Consider the following 16,434-nt stretch of genomic DNA (forward strand, 5'->3'; position numbering starts at 1 on the left):
AAGGGATTTAGGAGTAATTATTTCAGAAGACTTAAAGGTGGGAAGACAATGTAATAGAGCAGCACGAAATGCCAGCAGAATGCTTGGATGTATAGGGAGAGGTATAAGCAGTAGAAAGAGTGAAGTGCTTATGCCGCTGTACAGAACACTGGTGAGACCTCACTTGGAGTATTGTGCGCAGTACTGGAGGCCATATCTCCAGAAGGATATAGATACTCTAGAGAGAGTTCAGAGAAGAGCTACTAAACTAGTACATGGATTGCAGGATAAAACTTACCAGGAAAGGTTAAAGGACCTTAACATGTATAGCTTGGAAGAAAGAAGAGACAGAGGGGATATGATAGAAACTTTTAAATACATAAAGGGAATCAACTCGGTAAAGGAGGAGAGCATATTTAAAAGAAGAAAAACTACCACAAGAGGACACAGTTTTAAATTAGAGGGGCAAAGGTTTAAAAGTAATATAAGGAAGTATTACTTTACTGAGAGAGTAGTGGATGCATGGAATAGCCTTCCTGCAGAAGTGGTAGCTGCAAATACAGTGAAGGGGTTTAAGCATGCACGGGATAGGCATAAGGCTATCCTTCACATAAGATAGGGCCAGGGACTATTCATAGGATTCAGATATATTGGGCAGACTAGATGGGCCAAATGGTTCTTATCTGCCGACACATTCTATGTTTCTATGTTTCTATTGTATTATAACACGACATGATTAAAATTACAGTTACATACATGTGATGCCAAGGGACAGGGTAGATGGGAGCAGGGAGAGGGAAAGAACGGTCAAGACCCCCTGATGAAGGCACGCCGAAACGCGCGTTGGGGTAGCGTCATCCTGGGTTTTTTCACTCTTGGTCCTCTGTAGGTGAGTCTCGGCTGCTTGCAACCTCATTTCCATGGTCTTTCTTGACCTGGATGTTTTCACTGCGTCTGGTTTTGATCCATTGTGGTATGCTGCTTTACATCCATTCTTTATTTTATAGCTCTTGCTTAAACACACCTTGTTTCATGCCAGTGGTTGTTTTTTGCAGCTGACCCTTTACTCACCTTCTACTCTGTATATATTTTTGGTTCATGGGCTGGTCACTGTACCGTTGTGTTCTCCCAGGGTGGCGCCGTTCTTTCCCTCTCCCTGCTCCCATCTACCCTGTCCTTTGGCATCACATGTATGTAACTGTAATTTTAATCATGTCGTGTTATAATACAATAAAATTGAATATTTATTTGGTACTTTGAGCTCCATTTTTCTTTGTTCTTCTGCCATTGTACTCGGGAGCTCGTACCGAGTTATCTCTCAGGGGTGTCCTTAGTGATTACATTGGGTGGGCACTGCCCCCCCTTCCCTCTTGGCACACCCGGGGTCTTTTTTGTTTTCTTCTGTTCCATTGTTGAGCTAGTAGGCTTTAATGATCACCTTAGATGATCACAAAGAAAATTAATGTTTTTTCTATGCAAAATTATCCAGCCGATCGCTTTTGGTCTGTTCACAATGAAGCAACGACCTTATCTCATCTGGGGTGTGCCAACATTGCCATTGCCAACACACTCGTAGAGGTGATCGCTTCATTGTGATACGAAATCCCCTTTACCACAACAAGGTAACGATCACGAAGGGGAATTGACACATGTATGTTCCTTTTTTTTGTTTTGTTTTTGCAGCCACAGTGCATTACCAGAGGCCAGAAAAATTAGGCATGTACAAATGCCTGAAAAATTAGGTATTGTTGCAGCCGCTGCTACAGCGGCTGCAGCCGCTGTAGCAGCGGCCGGAAAAATTGATGTTTTCCAGGCAGAAAGTGCACTAAAACATTGCGGCATGCAGTCATCTGGCATGCAGAGATTAAATACAGCAGCGTGTGGACCATTGTATAGCCCAAGGCATCTCATCAGGCCTTTTTCAGTCAAATGCATCCCCCAATGTCAGTTCCTTCGGGATCCATGCCCCATCTTAATTAAGGTGAGGTAATCTAGACTTTTTTGACCTAGGTGACTTCTCTTCTCAGTGACAATACCTCCTGCCACGTACAACACCACGGGTACCAGATAGGTGACATTGAGCACCCTGGGATGCCTGCTGTGGTTGGTCTTCCTCCTCCTCAAAGCCACATTCCTCCTCTGACTCCTCTTACTCAGACTCCTCTTCCAGCGTTGCGGCAGGTCCAGCAAGCGATGCTGATAAGGCTGTTTCTGGTGGTGATGGTGACCACAACTCTTCCTCTTCCTCTTCACGCTCATCTACGGCCTGATCCAGCACTCTTCGCAGGGCACGCTCCAGGAAGAAAACAAATGGGATGATGTCGCTGATGGTGCCTTCGGTGCGACTGACTAGGTTTGTCACCTCTTGAATAGGACGCATGAGCCTACAGGCATTGCGCATGAGCGTTGCGGACGTCCTGTAAGCCTGGGTACTTATGCACAAAGCGTTGCACGATCAGATTCAACACATGTGCCATGCACAGCACATGTGTCAACTTGCCCAAATTCAATGCCGCCAACAAATTGCTGCCGTTGTCACACACCACTTTGTCGATCTCCAGTTGGTGCGGAGTCAGCCACTGATCCACCTGTGCATTCAGGGCGGACAGGAGTGCTGGTCTGGTGTGACTCTCTGCTTTCAGGCAAGTCAACCCCAAGACGGCGTGACATTGTCGTATCCGGGATGTGGAATAGCCCCTGGGAAGCTGGGGGGGTGCAAGTTATGTAGAGCAAGACGCAGCAGCAGAAGAGTACTCAGCCGAGGAGGTTATCGAAGAGGATGGAGTAGGAGGAGTAGAGGAGGTGGCAGCAGGCCTGCCTGCAAGTCGTGGCGGTGTCACCAACTCCTCTGCAGAGCCACGCATTCCATGCTTGGCAGCCATCAGCAGGTTTACCCAATGCGCAGTGTAGGTGATATACCTGCCCTGACCGTGCTTTGCAGACCAGGTATCAGTGGTCAGATGGACCCTTACCCCAACACTGTGTGCCAGACATGCCATGACTTCCTTTTTCACAATCGAGTACAGGTTGGGGATTGCCTTTTGTGAAAAGAAATTTCGGCCGGGTACCTTCCACTGCGGTGTCCCAATAGCTACAAATTTTTTGAAGGCTTCAGACTCCATCAGCTTGTATGGTAAAAGCTGGCGGGCTAAGAGTTCCGACAAGCCAGCTGTCAGACGCCGGGCAAGGGGGTGACTCTGACATTGGCTTCTTACGCTCAAACATTTCCTTGACAGACACCTGACTGTGGGCAGATGAGCAGGAACTGCTCAAGGCGAGAGGCGGAGTGGCGGATGGTTGAGAGGGGGCAAGGAGGACAGCAGTGGTGTACGTGGCTGAAGATGCTGGACCAGGAGGAGGATGGTGGCTTTGAGCTTGTGTGCTGCTTGTAGTCGTCATCATGTATTGATCCCATAGGCGTTTGTGATGTAAGATCATGTGCCTTCGCAAAGCAGTTGTATCTAGGTGGGTGTTGGATTTCCCACGACTCAGTTTCTTTTGGCACAGGTTGCAAATGGCATCGCTGTTATCAGAGGCAGACACACAAAAAAAATGCCACACTGCTGAGCTTTGCAATGATGGCATTCTGGTGGTGGCAACAGCATGCGTTGATTGGCGTGCTGTCTGGCTGACCCCGGGTGCCAATACATGCTGTCTGACTGTGCCACTAGCTCCTTGCGATGACCTCCCCCTGCTTCCAACTCGTCTCCTCCTCCTCTCTGTCTCCCCATCTGAACTTTCCCCCTGTTCTTCTTCTTTTCGAGCGGGCACCCACGTGACATCCATGGACACATTATCATCAACCTCTTCACTTGTATCTGACAACTCAGCAAAGGAAGCAGCAGCGGGTACAACATCATCATCATCATCACACCGTACGTCCATGTGTGTAATGCTGCCTGACTGAGACATATCCCTGTTATCTACATCCTCTGGCAATAATGGTTGCGCATCACTCATTTCTTCCAACTGATGTGTAAATAACCCCTCTGACAGATCAAGTGAAGCAGCTGTGGTGCTAGTGTTGGTGGTGGCGGCAGGCGGGCGAGTGGTAACTTGAGAGGTGCCCGAAGCTGAGCTGGAGGAGGATGGTGCGTCAAGGTTCCGAGCGGAAGCTGTAGAAGATTGGGTGTCCTGTGTTAGCCAGTCAACTATGTCCTCCAAACTTTTTGAGTTCAGGGTACGTGGCCTCTGAACACTGGGCATTATTCTAGGGCCAAAGGGAATCACAGCACCACGACCACGACGTCCCCTGCGGGACAGCCTGCCTATGCCTGTCATTAGTTTAGTTGTACTATGCGTGCAAGCTACTGTGACACCAGATATGAGTGGTGGCACTGTGCACTGGCAGTAGTTGTCACAGTACACACTGTAGGCCTAACACACACGCTTGCAGGCAAGTAATTGAAATTATATTACAGTCAAAAAAGTTTTTTTATTTTTTTAAATGTAATCTACTGTGACACCAGATATGAGTGGCACTGTGCACTGGCAGTAGTTGGCACAGTACACACTGTAGGCCTAACACACACGCTTGCAGGCAACTAACTGCAATTATATTACAGTCAAAAAAGTTTTTTTATTTTTTTAAATGTAATCTACTGTGACACCAGATATGAGTGGCACTGTGCACTGGCAGTAGTTAGCACAGTACACACTGTAGGCCTAACACACACGCTTGCAGGCAACTAACTGCAATTATATTATAGTCAAAAAAGTTTGTTTGTTTTTTAAATGCAAGCTACTGTGACACCAGATATGAGTGGTGGCACTGGGCATGTGGGCACAGTATACGCTGTTTGCCTGACACACACGCTGGCAGGCAACTGCAGTTAGATTACAGAGAAAAAAAAAAAAAAGCAGACTGATGTACTAGCCCTAAAAAGGGCTTTTGGGGTGCTGTCAGGACGCTGTCCTTACAGCAGAGATTAGATGAGTCTTTCAGGACTGGAGTGGACACTGAATACACTGGCCTAGATATCGATTTCCCTATTAAATCAGCAGCAGCTACAGTGTCCCTCCTCTCACTAAGACTGCAGCTTCCGAATGAATCTAAAATGGATGCTGTCCAGGAGGTGGGAGGGTCTGGGAGGGAGGGTATGCTGCTGATTGGCTGGAATGTGTCTGCTGACTGTGGTCAAAGTTTGCTCAATGATGACGAATAGGGGGCGGACCGAACATCGCATATGTTCGCCCGCTGCGGCGAACGCGAACAAGCGATGTTCGCCGGGAACTGTTCACTGGCGAATAGTTCGGGACATCTCTATTGCTGAGTCCAAAAGGCATAACCTGATATTCAAAGTGCCCTGCCGGAGTATTGAACGCCGTCTTCCATTCATCTCCCTCCTTGATTCGGATTAGATTATATGCCCCTTTCAGGTCAATCATAGAAAACCAGGTTGCCCCCAGAACCTGGTTAAATAAATCCGCAATCAATGGCAGAGAGTATCTATTCTGGATAGTGATCTTATTCAATTTCCGGTAATCGATACAAGGCCTAAGACCACCATCCTTCTTCTTAACGAAGAAAACCCCCGCTCCCATAGGAGAGACAGAAGGTCTAATGTGCCCCTTACCGAGGCTTTTCTTAATATAATCGTCCATGGCCTTGCGTTCGAGCTTAGAGAGGTTATAAATACGCCCCTTAGGAAACCTGGCACCTTCTACTAACTCTATGGCACAATAATAAGGTCTTTGGGGTGGTAGAACCTCCGGGGTAGGTGATGAGAACACAGAATATTCCCTAATGACCGTGGGTAATATATCAGATTCTACTGAGACCCCAGCTTGCACCACAGACAAGTACGAGTCACACTTAGGTACCCATTTCACCCACTCCCCCCTGGACCAATCAATAGTGGGGTTGTGTAATCGGAGCCAAGGCAACCCTAGTACCACCTCGACCGGTAAGTTCTCCAGGACTAAGAGGGAACATTTCTCAGAGTGGCACACCCCCACGGTTAAAGAAATCTCTGAGGTACATGACCTCACCATGCCACCTAACAGGGGAGTGGCGTCAATAGCCATGACATTGATAGGTGTAGGAAGAGAAAAAATTGGAATACCCAGTCTAATGGCGTACTCAGAGTCAATAAAGCTGGCCGCTGAACCAGAGTCAATAAAGCCTTACCCGGCCATTTATTAACCCCCAGAGATATTGTTATAGGTACCAAAAGCTTACATTTCATAATATCAGGGTGTACCTGGTCTTTAGGTTGCCTTGCCTTGGGAGACTTAACGGAGAGGGCCTTCTTAGGACACTGGTTGATCCAATGGTCAGGATCTCCGCAGTAAAAACACACTCCACGTCTGCGACGCAGATTCCCTTGAGTCATGCCGATCTGCATGGGTTCTTCGGTAGAGACCTCAGCGTTGTTTCTGGGATAGACCTCAGGCTGGACCACCACCTGAAGAGAGAACTGTCTGTCGTTCCTGTCGTCTCTCTCTAACCCGTCGGTCAAGTCGGACTACAAGGGTCATCATCTCTGGAAGCTGATAACTCACTAGAAGATCCTTTAAGTTATCAGACAGACCTGACCTGAACTGACTCTTAAGTGCTGGTTCATTCCATCCTGAGGGAACACACCACCTTCTGAATTGGGTGCAATACTCCTCCGCAGGTAGATCGCCCTGAACCAGAACCTTTAGAGCAGTCTCGGCTACCAGTGTCCTGTCTGGTTCATCATACAGGGTACCCAGGGTCTGAAAAAAAACCTCCACTGATGTTAAACAACTGGCGTCAGCAGGTAAAGAAAATGCCCAGTCCTGGGGATCACCCTGTAACCGGAAAATGACAATGCCCACGCATTGACTCTCTGGGCCAGACGATACGGGGCGCAAACGGAAAAAAAGTTTACAATTTTCTTTAAAGGAAAGAAACTTCTTCCGATCTCCAGAAAAGGGCTCAGGAAGCTTAATCTGGGGCTCTAAATGCGGACTGGAGGCCTGAGGGATGGAAGTACCTTGTCCTAGCTCAAAAGAACAGAGTTTCTCCTCTAGCTCCTGCACCATCTGCGTCAGGTTAGAGACATGGTCAGTCAGGGTCACCAGAGGATTCATGATACAGTGGTTAGGTTATGGCCTGTTAATCTGTGACGGTCACGTACACTACACACAGGGGGGAGGATAGTGACCACTGCGCTCCACCCTCACCCCTGGCCCTGCCTACTTGCCTCTCAAGTCCTAATGACAGGGGACAACTAGACGGCAGTCCCTAACTTAGGATACGTGCTGGGAAAATAGATAAGACAAATAACGGAACGTGAACAGACCGGATCAATACCTAGAGAGCTACGCAGTACTAAGGAATGAGCAGAGAATAGTCAGGATAAGCCGAGGTCAAATACCAGGAGAGAAACGAAGTACAACAGGAGTCCGCAAAGAATCGTCAGGTGGAAGCCGGGGTCAGGATACCAGGAGAGATGCGCAGTACAGGAGGAGCAGGCAAAGGATTGTCAGGGAACAGGATCAGGTAGTATTCAGTAGTCCAACAAATAGCCAGGTCCCTAGAACTAACAGGCAACCTGTGGCCAGCAGGCTGCCTGTATTTATAGTGGGGTCTGAGGGTCATGTGACGTGGCCAGCGTCACATGAATGACAGACAGACAAGTCGAGCACCAAGTGATCAGCTCGGTGCTCAAGGCAGACCTAGGAATAGGGAGCCTCCCAGCTAGCAAAGCCGCCCTGGGAATGAGGCCAAACACAGATCCTTGCTCCTGAAGCTAAGCAGCAGGTCTGCGGCTGATGGGAGACCGAGTGCACCTTTGGCGTCCCGTGACAAGAAATTTTCTAGGATACGATGTTGATTAAGGATGATGAGGGCTATTTACACACGGATCTGTTTAGAAAAGCGCCCATCCTTTGTCCTTAAAAAAATCTATCCCAAAATCCCAAATACAGTGGGTGAAACGGATAGTTTCAGATCCAGACAATCAGGAAATAAGATTGAGTGAGATGATGGATAGATTTAAAGAGAGAGGGTATCCCGAAAAAATCTTGAATGTAGTCTCACGCCAGTTAGAGATAGAAAAACTAATCGAGGCCCGAGGGTGGTTTTTGTGCATAAATGTAATCCTTTTAATAGGAGATTTGATTACATTATCCAGAAACATTGGTCATTGCTGGGTAGATCATGCCGCAAATATCAGAATTTCAGAATCCACCGTTGATATGTAATAGACGCATGAAAAATTATCGTGACTGCCTTGCAAAAGGTGACATTGGCCCCATGAAAAAGAGTATGCGACAAAGCATGCTGAGGACCCTAAAAAACTGCACTTATCCCTGTCTGCATTGTGCTCAATGCTTTCATATCATTAGGGGTGAATTTTGTCATCACCCATATACGGGTAAATCATTCAGTATACATGGCTTTTTCACCTGCGAATCAACCAATGTAGTTTATTTAATCAAATGTCCATGTGGCTTAGTGTATATTGGGGAGACGATGCAAACTGTAAGGGACCGTATATGCCAGCACAAGTCAACAATACGGACTGGGAATTTGATGTTACCAATACCAGCTCACTTTCACAGTGCATGTCATTCTATCTCCCAATTGAGATTTCAAGTGTTGGAACAGGTCACAGGACATAGGAGAGGTGGGGATATTAAAAAACTGTTATTGCGCAGGGAAGCCTATTGGATCCATACCCTGGGCGCTTTGCAGCCCAGGGGACTCAATAGGGATTATGAAATTACTCAACTGGATGATAAATGATGTATATAATGTGCTAATTATCATTTGTTTCCCTTTCAGACGGCATATTCAAGATGACACTTTGTGACTTTGCGGTATTGTTTCTGTACTTTATTGTTTTACCATTTTGTATTTGATTATGTGCAATTTTGTAATTAGGTTGTTATATTATATTATACATGGGTATTCACCTACCTTCTGTATTGGCCGGTTATACGCCCACTACCTCTGATTGACAGACATTGCTATGACCGCCTCTACCTGGGCCTCTGACGTCATCCCACGTGTTGGTGGGGTAGCTACTATAACTTGAGATGTATATCAATCTGTGAAATGTTTGCTGACGAAGGCTGGACGGGCCGAAACGCGTCCAATTACTGTAAGGATATATGGAATAAAAAACTAAGCATATGAATTGAAGAAGCCGTGGTCCGCTGAGACTGCCTTGTTAGTGTTGATCAAGCACCATAGTGCTCGGGTGCTCAGGGGCCCGGGCCGAACACATCGGGATGCTAGGGTGCTCAACCCGAGCATTAAACCAGGCACCCCCTGCTCTGAAGAGCGGAGGGTGCCTGGTTCATAGGAGAAGGTCAGAAATTTACGGAAACACCACCAAAATGGTCCGGGAACAGCATGGGGAGGATGTCTGGATGTATATTGGACTCCCAGGTCGCTGCTGGTAACGATGTCGTCCGACTGACAATAATACGCACAAAACCGAAGAAAAATTAGATTTTAGAGGAAAATTTTTTAGAAAACATTCTTTCCTGTATATTTACTTGTATATAATGTGCAAGTGCTACCAAAAAGTACAAGGAAGAGGAGTTCCGATACAACCTGTATATCACATAAAGGAGGGCCTCATTCTCATTGTGGTACAAATGTTTAAGTAGTGGGACTCCTACACTCATAAAGCCTATGCACTAAGTGAAAGGGCTGCCAAAAATTACAAGGAACCGGCACTCCAATACACCCTTTGTTACACATAAAGGAGGGCATCATACACAGCCTTGAAAAATTATGATTAATGACCCTCAAAAACATTTGGAGCAAAGGCCTGATGATCTGACCATCTAAAACATTATGGGTGAGGGCCTGCAGCAGCTTTGGTAACTCTAGATAACCTGGGGCCGATCGCATGTCCCCTTGACGGTGACGATCCATTCGGATGTCTAGCCTATCAACTTTCGATGTTATTGTCAGTGCAAACCACGGTGACTACGGATAATGAGGAATCAGTTTTCGATTCCGGAGAGGGAGCCTGAGAAACGGCTATGGCTACCACATCCAAGCAAGGTGTCATGCGCAGAAATGACCTATTACTGTAGGTATAATTAGGTGAGGAGAAAAAGGGTAGTAGGAATAGCTCACTCTAATGTGACAGGGAACAGGTGCTCTAGTCCAAATATCTGTATCACCCGTACAGAGAAAAATATTGGAATAGATTAAAATTACGGACTGGCACTCTGTATGTGTGGTTACAAATGAGTACACAATATATAAGGTGATCACACTCAATTTAATAAATGAATATTAAGACACTATAAAACTATTATGAAATGCATAAAAACATCAATCAAACACGTGTATGCTAACACACATTGAATGTTGAAAAACGTGCAATATCAAGCAGATGTGCAAGTAATTTCTAAAAGAGATAAAGAGTATTTCCCAATGAGACTAACTGGATCTTTGTGTTAGTTCAAAAGTCCGCATGAAATATATTTGTGTAATTTGCGGCTTGTAGGCCAAAGCGTCCTTAAATGAAAAAGGCAATCCTGGGTACAGTTGCGATTTACTTGTGATTAAATGTCCAGACCTTAGTTCCATAATAGTGAATCAAGTACTAATACTGTATGTACTATAATGACCGCCTATACAGGTCTTACCTGCTTCTAGGTAAATTGGAATTTTCGTCCCAAGATACGGCATTAACAACATAAAAGCTGCTGCTGTGTTTGTTTCTCCACGCTGTTCAGGCAGACGCCGGCATATCACGTGGTCTGTATCAGGAAACAGGCTTGTATCTCGCAGCAAGGTATCGCGGGAACTTGGTGCCGAAAATATGATCTATTTGGAGCGCTCCAGTTATTCGTAAGATTTTAGTAGATCATCTGTGTAAAGGCCTCTTGTCAGTCCGGTGGGAGTTCTCAGCTAGTCACGCCAGACGCGTTTCGGGGACCTCTTACCCCTTCCTCAGTGGCAGCTGATCTCCCATTTTTGGACTTACTATTTATATCCCGCCCAAAATAGCCCAGAGGTGTAGGGCGTGTTTGGCAATCAAGAATTCAAGAATTTAACTCTGTTGTTGGACATGCGATTTTGCTTGCGGTTCTGTTGCGGTTTTTTCCGCTATTCATGCGTTTTTTTTGCCATAATGTGTGTTAAGCTGCAATCTATCTATCCCATATAAACTAAATATTGCAACAATAATACTATACTTTAAAAACTTCTGAATATTGATAAAATGTTATATATGAACAACATAAAATCTACAATTAAAATGCCATAATGGAACACAGATATTGCAGTGGATATATATTTGTATACAACATCCTGATTGTTTCTTGGTGTAATAGATATATTTTTTTATGCCATCACTGCTTGATTTTATTTTGCATGATGATGTAGGGGTGTCTGCTTGTCTCCAAGGGAGAGTCCCAGTGCTGATGAACAGCCAACCATGGGACTCTCCGTCGGATGACAAACAGACAACCCCAAGATCACAAAAAGCCGAAGATTTCCAAATCCGCGTTTAAACCCATTAGGATGAGGCTGCCGAAATCAAAAATAAGTCTGGATTCGGCTCTAGACATTTTTTCTACGTGTTTCCCCCTATGCCAATGTTTGTCAATTTTTTGTAGCGCCATAAAGAACATACCTTTCGGATCTTTGTTGTGGATATCTTTAAAGTGCTTTGATAGTGAATGTTTAATGTATCCATTTTTTATATTTCATATATGTTCACTTTTCTGGTTTTTAAGCATCGCTTTGTTCTACCAATGTACTGCTTTCCGCAGGGACATTGGATCAGGTAAATTACACTAGAGGTATTGCAGTTAAGGAAGTTTTTAATAGTCATGGAAAAGGTGTTTTGGAATGAGCTGATTTCGGTAGTCTTCTTCGGAAATTTAGTTATTTTACAGCCTTGACATTTTCCACACCTATAACACCCCTTCAGACTCATCCAGTTATAGAGGGGCGGATTTTTAGATTTGTGCTTAATGGAAGGTGCAATTTTTAATCCTAAATTCTGTGCTCTTGTGTAGGTGATTTGGGGTTTGATAGGTAGTGAGGGACCAATTGTCTTATCCTGTGATAACAAGTGCCAATATTTGTTTATAATTAATTCAATTTGTTTATATTGTGAAGAAAAAGGAATTATAATCCTAAAATCCGTACCCTCTTTTTTAGTGATTTCCTTATCATTATTAGTAAGTTCTTTGGAATTTTTTATATCTTTTTTCCACAAATCTGTCTTTTAATTTTTGTGCTTCCTGTTGGAATTGTAAATCTTCAGTGCAATTCCTTTTTATACGACGGAATTGTCCAAAAGGAATGTTTATTAGCCAATATGGCAGATGACAGCTTGAATATAATATATATCCATTTTTTGCTGTTGTTTTTTGAAAGGTTCGGCATACATATCTATTTTCTTTTTTGGTAATATTTAAATCTAAAAATTCTGTTTCTAATTTGTTAATACTGGCTGTGAAAGTTAAATTATAAATGTTGTTATTCAATTCAGAAATAAATGCTTGCAAAGTAGCTTCACTTCCCTTCCAGATCGGGATAAGGCCTCACAACGACCGTTGTGTGCATCCGTGGCCGTTGTGCGGTTTTCCGTTTTTTTTCGCGGACCTATTGACTTTAAATGGGTCTGTGGAAAAATCGGAAAATGCACCGTTTTGCAGCCGCATCCGTGATCCGTGTTTCCTGTCTGTCAAAAAAATATGACCTGTCCTATTTTTTTGACGGACAACGGTTCACGGACCCATTCAAGTCAATGGGTCCGTGAAAGAACACGGATGCACACAAGATTGGCATCCGCGTCCGTGATCCGTGGCCGTAGGTTACTTTCATACAGTCGGATCCCAAGATCCGTCTGCATAAAAGCTTTTTCAGAGATGAGTTTTCACTTCGTGAAAACTCATATCCGACAGTATATTCTAACACAGAGGCGTTCCCATAGTGATGGGGACGCTTCTAGTTAGAATATACTACGAACTGTGAACAAGACTGCCCCCTGCTGCCTGGCAGCACCCGATCTCTTACAGGGGGCTGTCATCCGCACAATTAACCCCTCAGGTGCTGCACCTGAGGGGTTAATTGTGCATATCATAGCCCCCTATAAGAGATCAGGGGCTGCCAGGCAGCAGGGGGAAGACCCCCCTCCCTCCCCAGTTTGAATATCATTGGTGGCCAGTGTGCGCCCCCCCCCCCGCCCCCCCTATTGTAATATCATTGGTGGCCAGTGTGCGGCCCCCCCTCTATTGTATTAATATCATTGGTGGCCAGTGTGCGGCCTCCCCCCCCTCCCCCCGATCATTGGTGGCAGCGGAGATTCCGATCGGAGTCCCAGTTTAATCGCTCTGGGGCTCCGATCGGTAACCATCGCAACCAGGACGCTACTGCAGGCCACCAATGGCCACCAATGATATTACAATAGAGGGGGGGCGGGGGGACCGCACACTGGCCACCAATGATATTACAATAGAGGGGGGGAGGGGGGCTGACGGAGGCCGCACACTGGCCAAAAATGATATTACAATAGAGGGGGGGCCAGGGGGGGGGCGCACACTGGCCACCAATGATATTCAAACTGGGGAGGGAGGGGGGTCGGCCCCCTGCTGCCTGGCAGCCCCTGATCTCTTACAGGGGGCTATGATACGCACAATTAACCCCTTCAGGTGCGGCACCTGAAGGGTTAATTGTGCTGATCACAGCCCCCTGTAAAAGATCGGGTGCTGCCAGGCAGCAGGGGGCAGTCATGTACACAGTTCGTAGTATATTCTAACTAGAAGCGTCCCCATCACTATGGGAACGCCTCTGTGTTAGAATATACTGTCGGATCTGAGTTTCACGATGTAACTCAAATCCGATGGTATACTCTAACATAGAGGCATTCCCATGGTGATGGGGACGCTTCAAGTTAAAATATACCATCGGATTGGAGAAAACTCCAATCCTATGGTATATTAACTCCTGACTTTACATTGAAAGTCAATGGGGGATGGATCCGTTTCAAATTGCACCATATTGTGTCAACGTCAAACGGATCCGTCCCCATTGACTTGCATTGTAATTCAGGACGGATCAGTTTGGCTCCGCACGGCCAGGCGGACACCAAAACGACTTTTTTTTCATGTCCATGGATCCTCCAAAAATTAAGGAAGACCCACGGACGAAAAAACGGTCACGGATCACAGAAAAACGGAACCCGTTTTTGCAGACCGCAAAAAAAAAAACGGTCCTGTGCATGAGGCCTAACACAAAGATCCAGTTAGTCTCATTGGGAAATACTCTTTATCTCTTTTAGAAATTACTTGCACATCTGCTTGATATTGCACGTTTTTCAACATTCAATGTGTGTTAGCATACACGTGTTTAATTGATGTTTTTATGCATTTCATAATAGTTTTATAGTGTCTTAATATTCATTTATTAAATTGAGTGTGATCACCTTATATATTGTGTACTCATAATTAGGTGAAGGCCTGCAGGTGAGCTGACCCTCTAAAAGATTTTAGGTGTGGGCCTACTGGTGAGCTGACCCTCTAAAAATTTATTTGCGAGGGCCTTCAGGTGAGCTGACCCTATAAAAGATTCTAGGTGAAGGCCTGCAGGTGAGCTGACCCTCTAAAAAATTATATGCGAGGACCTACATCTAAGCTGACCCTGTAAAACATATGCGAAGGGCATATATACGAGGGCATTATATGTGACGAATAAGCATATTGATATGATGGAAGAGGAGAAGGAGAATAAGAAAAGGAAGATTCAACCATATACCTTTGTTTGTGGTGGAAGGGAAGCATGGGAATACAGTGTATTTTAGTACATTATAAGCAACACATTTAAAGTACCTTTATGTTCATCAGCTTTCCTCTAGTGGAGTCGAGAAGTCATGGTCATTCCAGGCCTTGTTTTATTTTATAAGAGTCAACCTGTCAGCATTTTCAGTTGACAGGCGGATATGCTTATCTGTTCTAATGCCACCAGCAGCACTAAATACCTGCTCAGACAAAATGCTGGCGGCAGGGCAGGCCAGCACCTCTAAGGCGTAGAGCTCCAGTTCGTGCCACGTGTCCAGCTTGGACACCCAGTAGTTGTAAGGCACAGAGGGATCATTGTGGACGCTGACATGGTCTGCCATGTACTCCTTCACCATCTTCCAAAAATTTTCCCTCCTTGTGACACTAAGCTGCTCATTAGGGTGAGGGTGATGGCGGGGTGTCATGAAACTGTCCCAGGCTTTGGAGAGTGTTGCCCTGCCTCTGTTGGAACTGCTGTGTGTTCCCCTTGTCTCCCATCCTTGGTTGTCCAAGGAACTACGGACTCTGCCGCCAGCGATGTCAGATGGAAATTTTTGGAGCAATTCTTCAACAAGGTTCTGGTATTGCACCTTTTGCTCAACCTCTCCACCAGAGGAATGAGAGATGAGAAGTTCTCTTTGTAGCAGGGGTCGAGAAGGGTGAACAACCAGAAATCCATGTTGTCTAAAATGCGTATAACGCGTGGGTCATGGGAAAGGCAGTCTAACATGAAGTCAGCCATGTGTGCCAGAGTACCAACAGGCAAGACTTCACTGTCGTCATCGAGAGGATCACTCTCAATATCCTCATCCTCTTCCTCCTCTTCTGCCCACCCACGCTGAACAGATGGAATTAAACTTCCATGAGTACTACTCTCCTGCTCCTCCCATTTCCACCTCTTTCACATGCAAAGAGTCGTCCTTAATTGTGAGCAGCGAGCGTTTGAGTAGACACAGAAGTGGGATGGTTATGCTGATAATAGCGTTCTCGCCGCTCACCATGTGTGTTGATTCCTCAAAGTTTCTTAAAACCTCACAGAGGTCAGACATCCATGCCCACTCCTTGCTTGTGAATAGCAGAAGCTGTCTGTAAAGGTGACGCCCATGTTGCAGCTGGTATTCCACTACTTCCCTCTGCTGCTCACAAAGCCTGGCCAACATGTGGAAGGTCGAGTTCCAACGGGTGCTCACGTCGCACAACAGCCGATGAGCTGGCAATTTCAAGCGCTGCTGCAGCGTTGACAGACCGGCTGAAGCTGTCGATGAATTACGGAAATGTGCACACATGCGGCTCACTTTCACCAGTAGCTCAGGCAAATTGGGGTAGGTTTTGAGAAACCGCTGAACCACTAAGTTAAAAACGTGGGCTAGGCATGGGATGTGTCTGAGCTTGCCAAGCTCCAAAGCCGCCACCAAGTTACTGCCATTATCAGACACAACCATGCCTGGTCCTAGGTTGAGTGGCGAGAGCCACACCTCAGTCTGGTCTCTTATCCCCTGCCACAAATTTGAGGCACTGTGCTCCTTGTCCACCAAGCATATCAGCTTCAGCACGGCCTATTGCCGCTTCCCCAATTCAGTGCTACACTGCTTCCAGCTACCGACTGATGACTGACTGGTGCTGCACGTGGATAATTCGGAGGTGGAAGTGGAGGAGGATGTGGAGGAGAAGAAGTGGGGGTTGGAGCAACTAACGTAGGTGCTGGTGGAAAACCTGATTGAC

Source organism: Bufo bufo, chromosome 4 (assembly GCF_905171765.1).
Source record: "Bufo bufo chromosome 4, aBufBuf1.1, whole genome shotgun sequence".
Taxonomy (NCBI): Eukaryota; Metazoa; Chordata; class Amphibia; order Anura; family Bufonidae; genus Bufo; species Bufo bufo.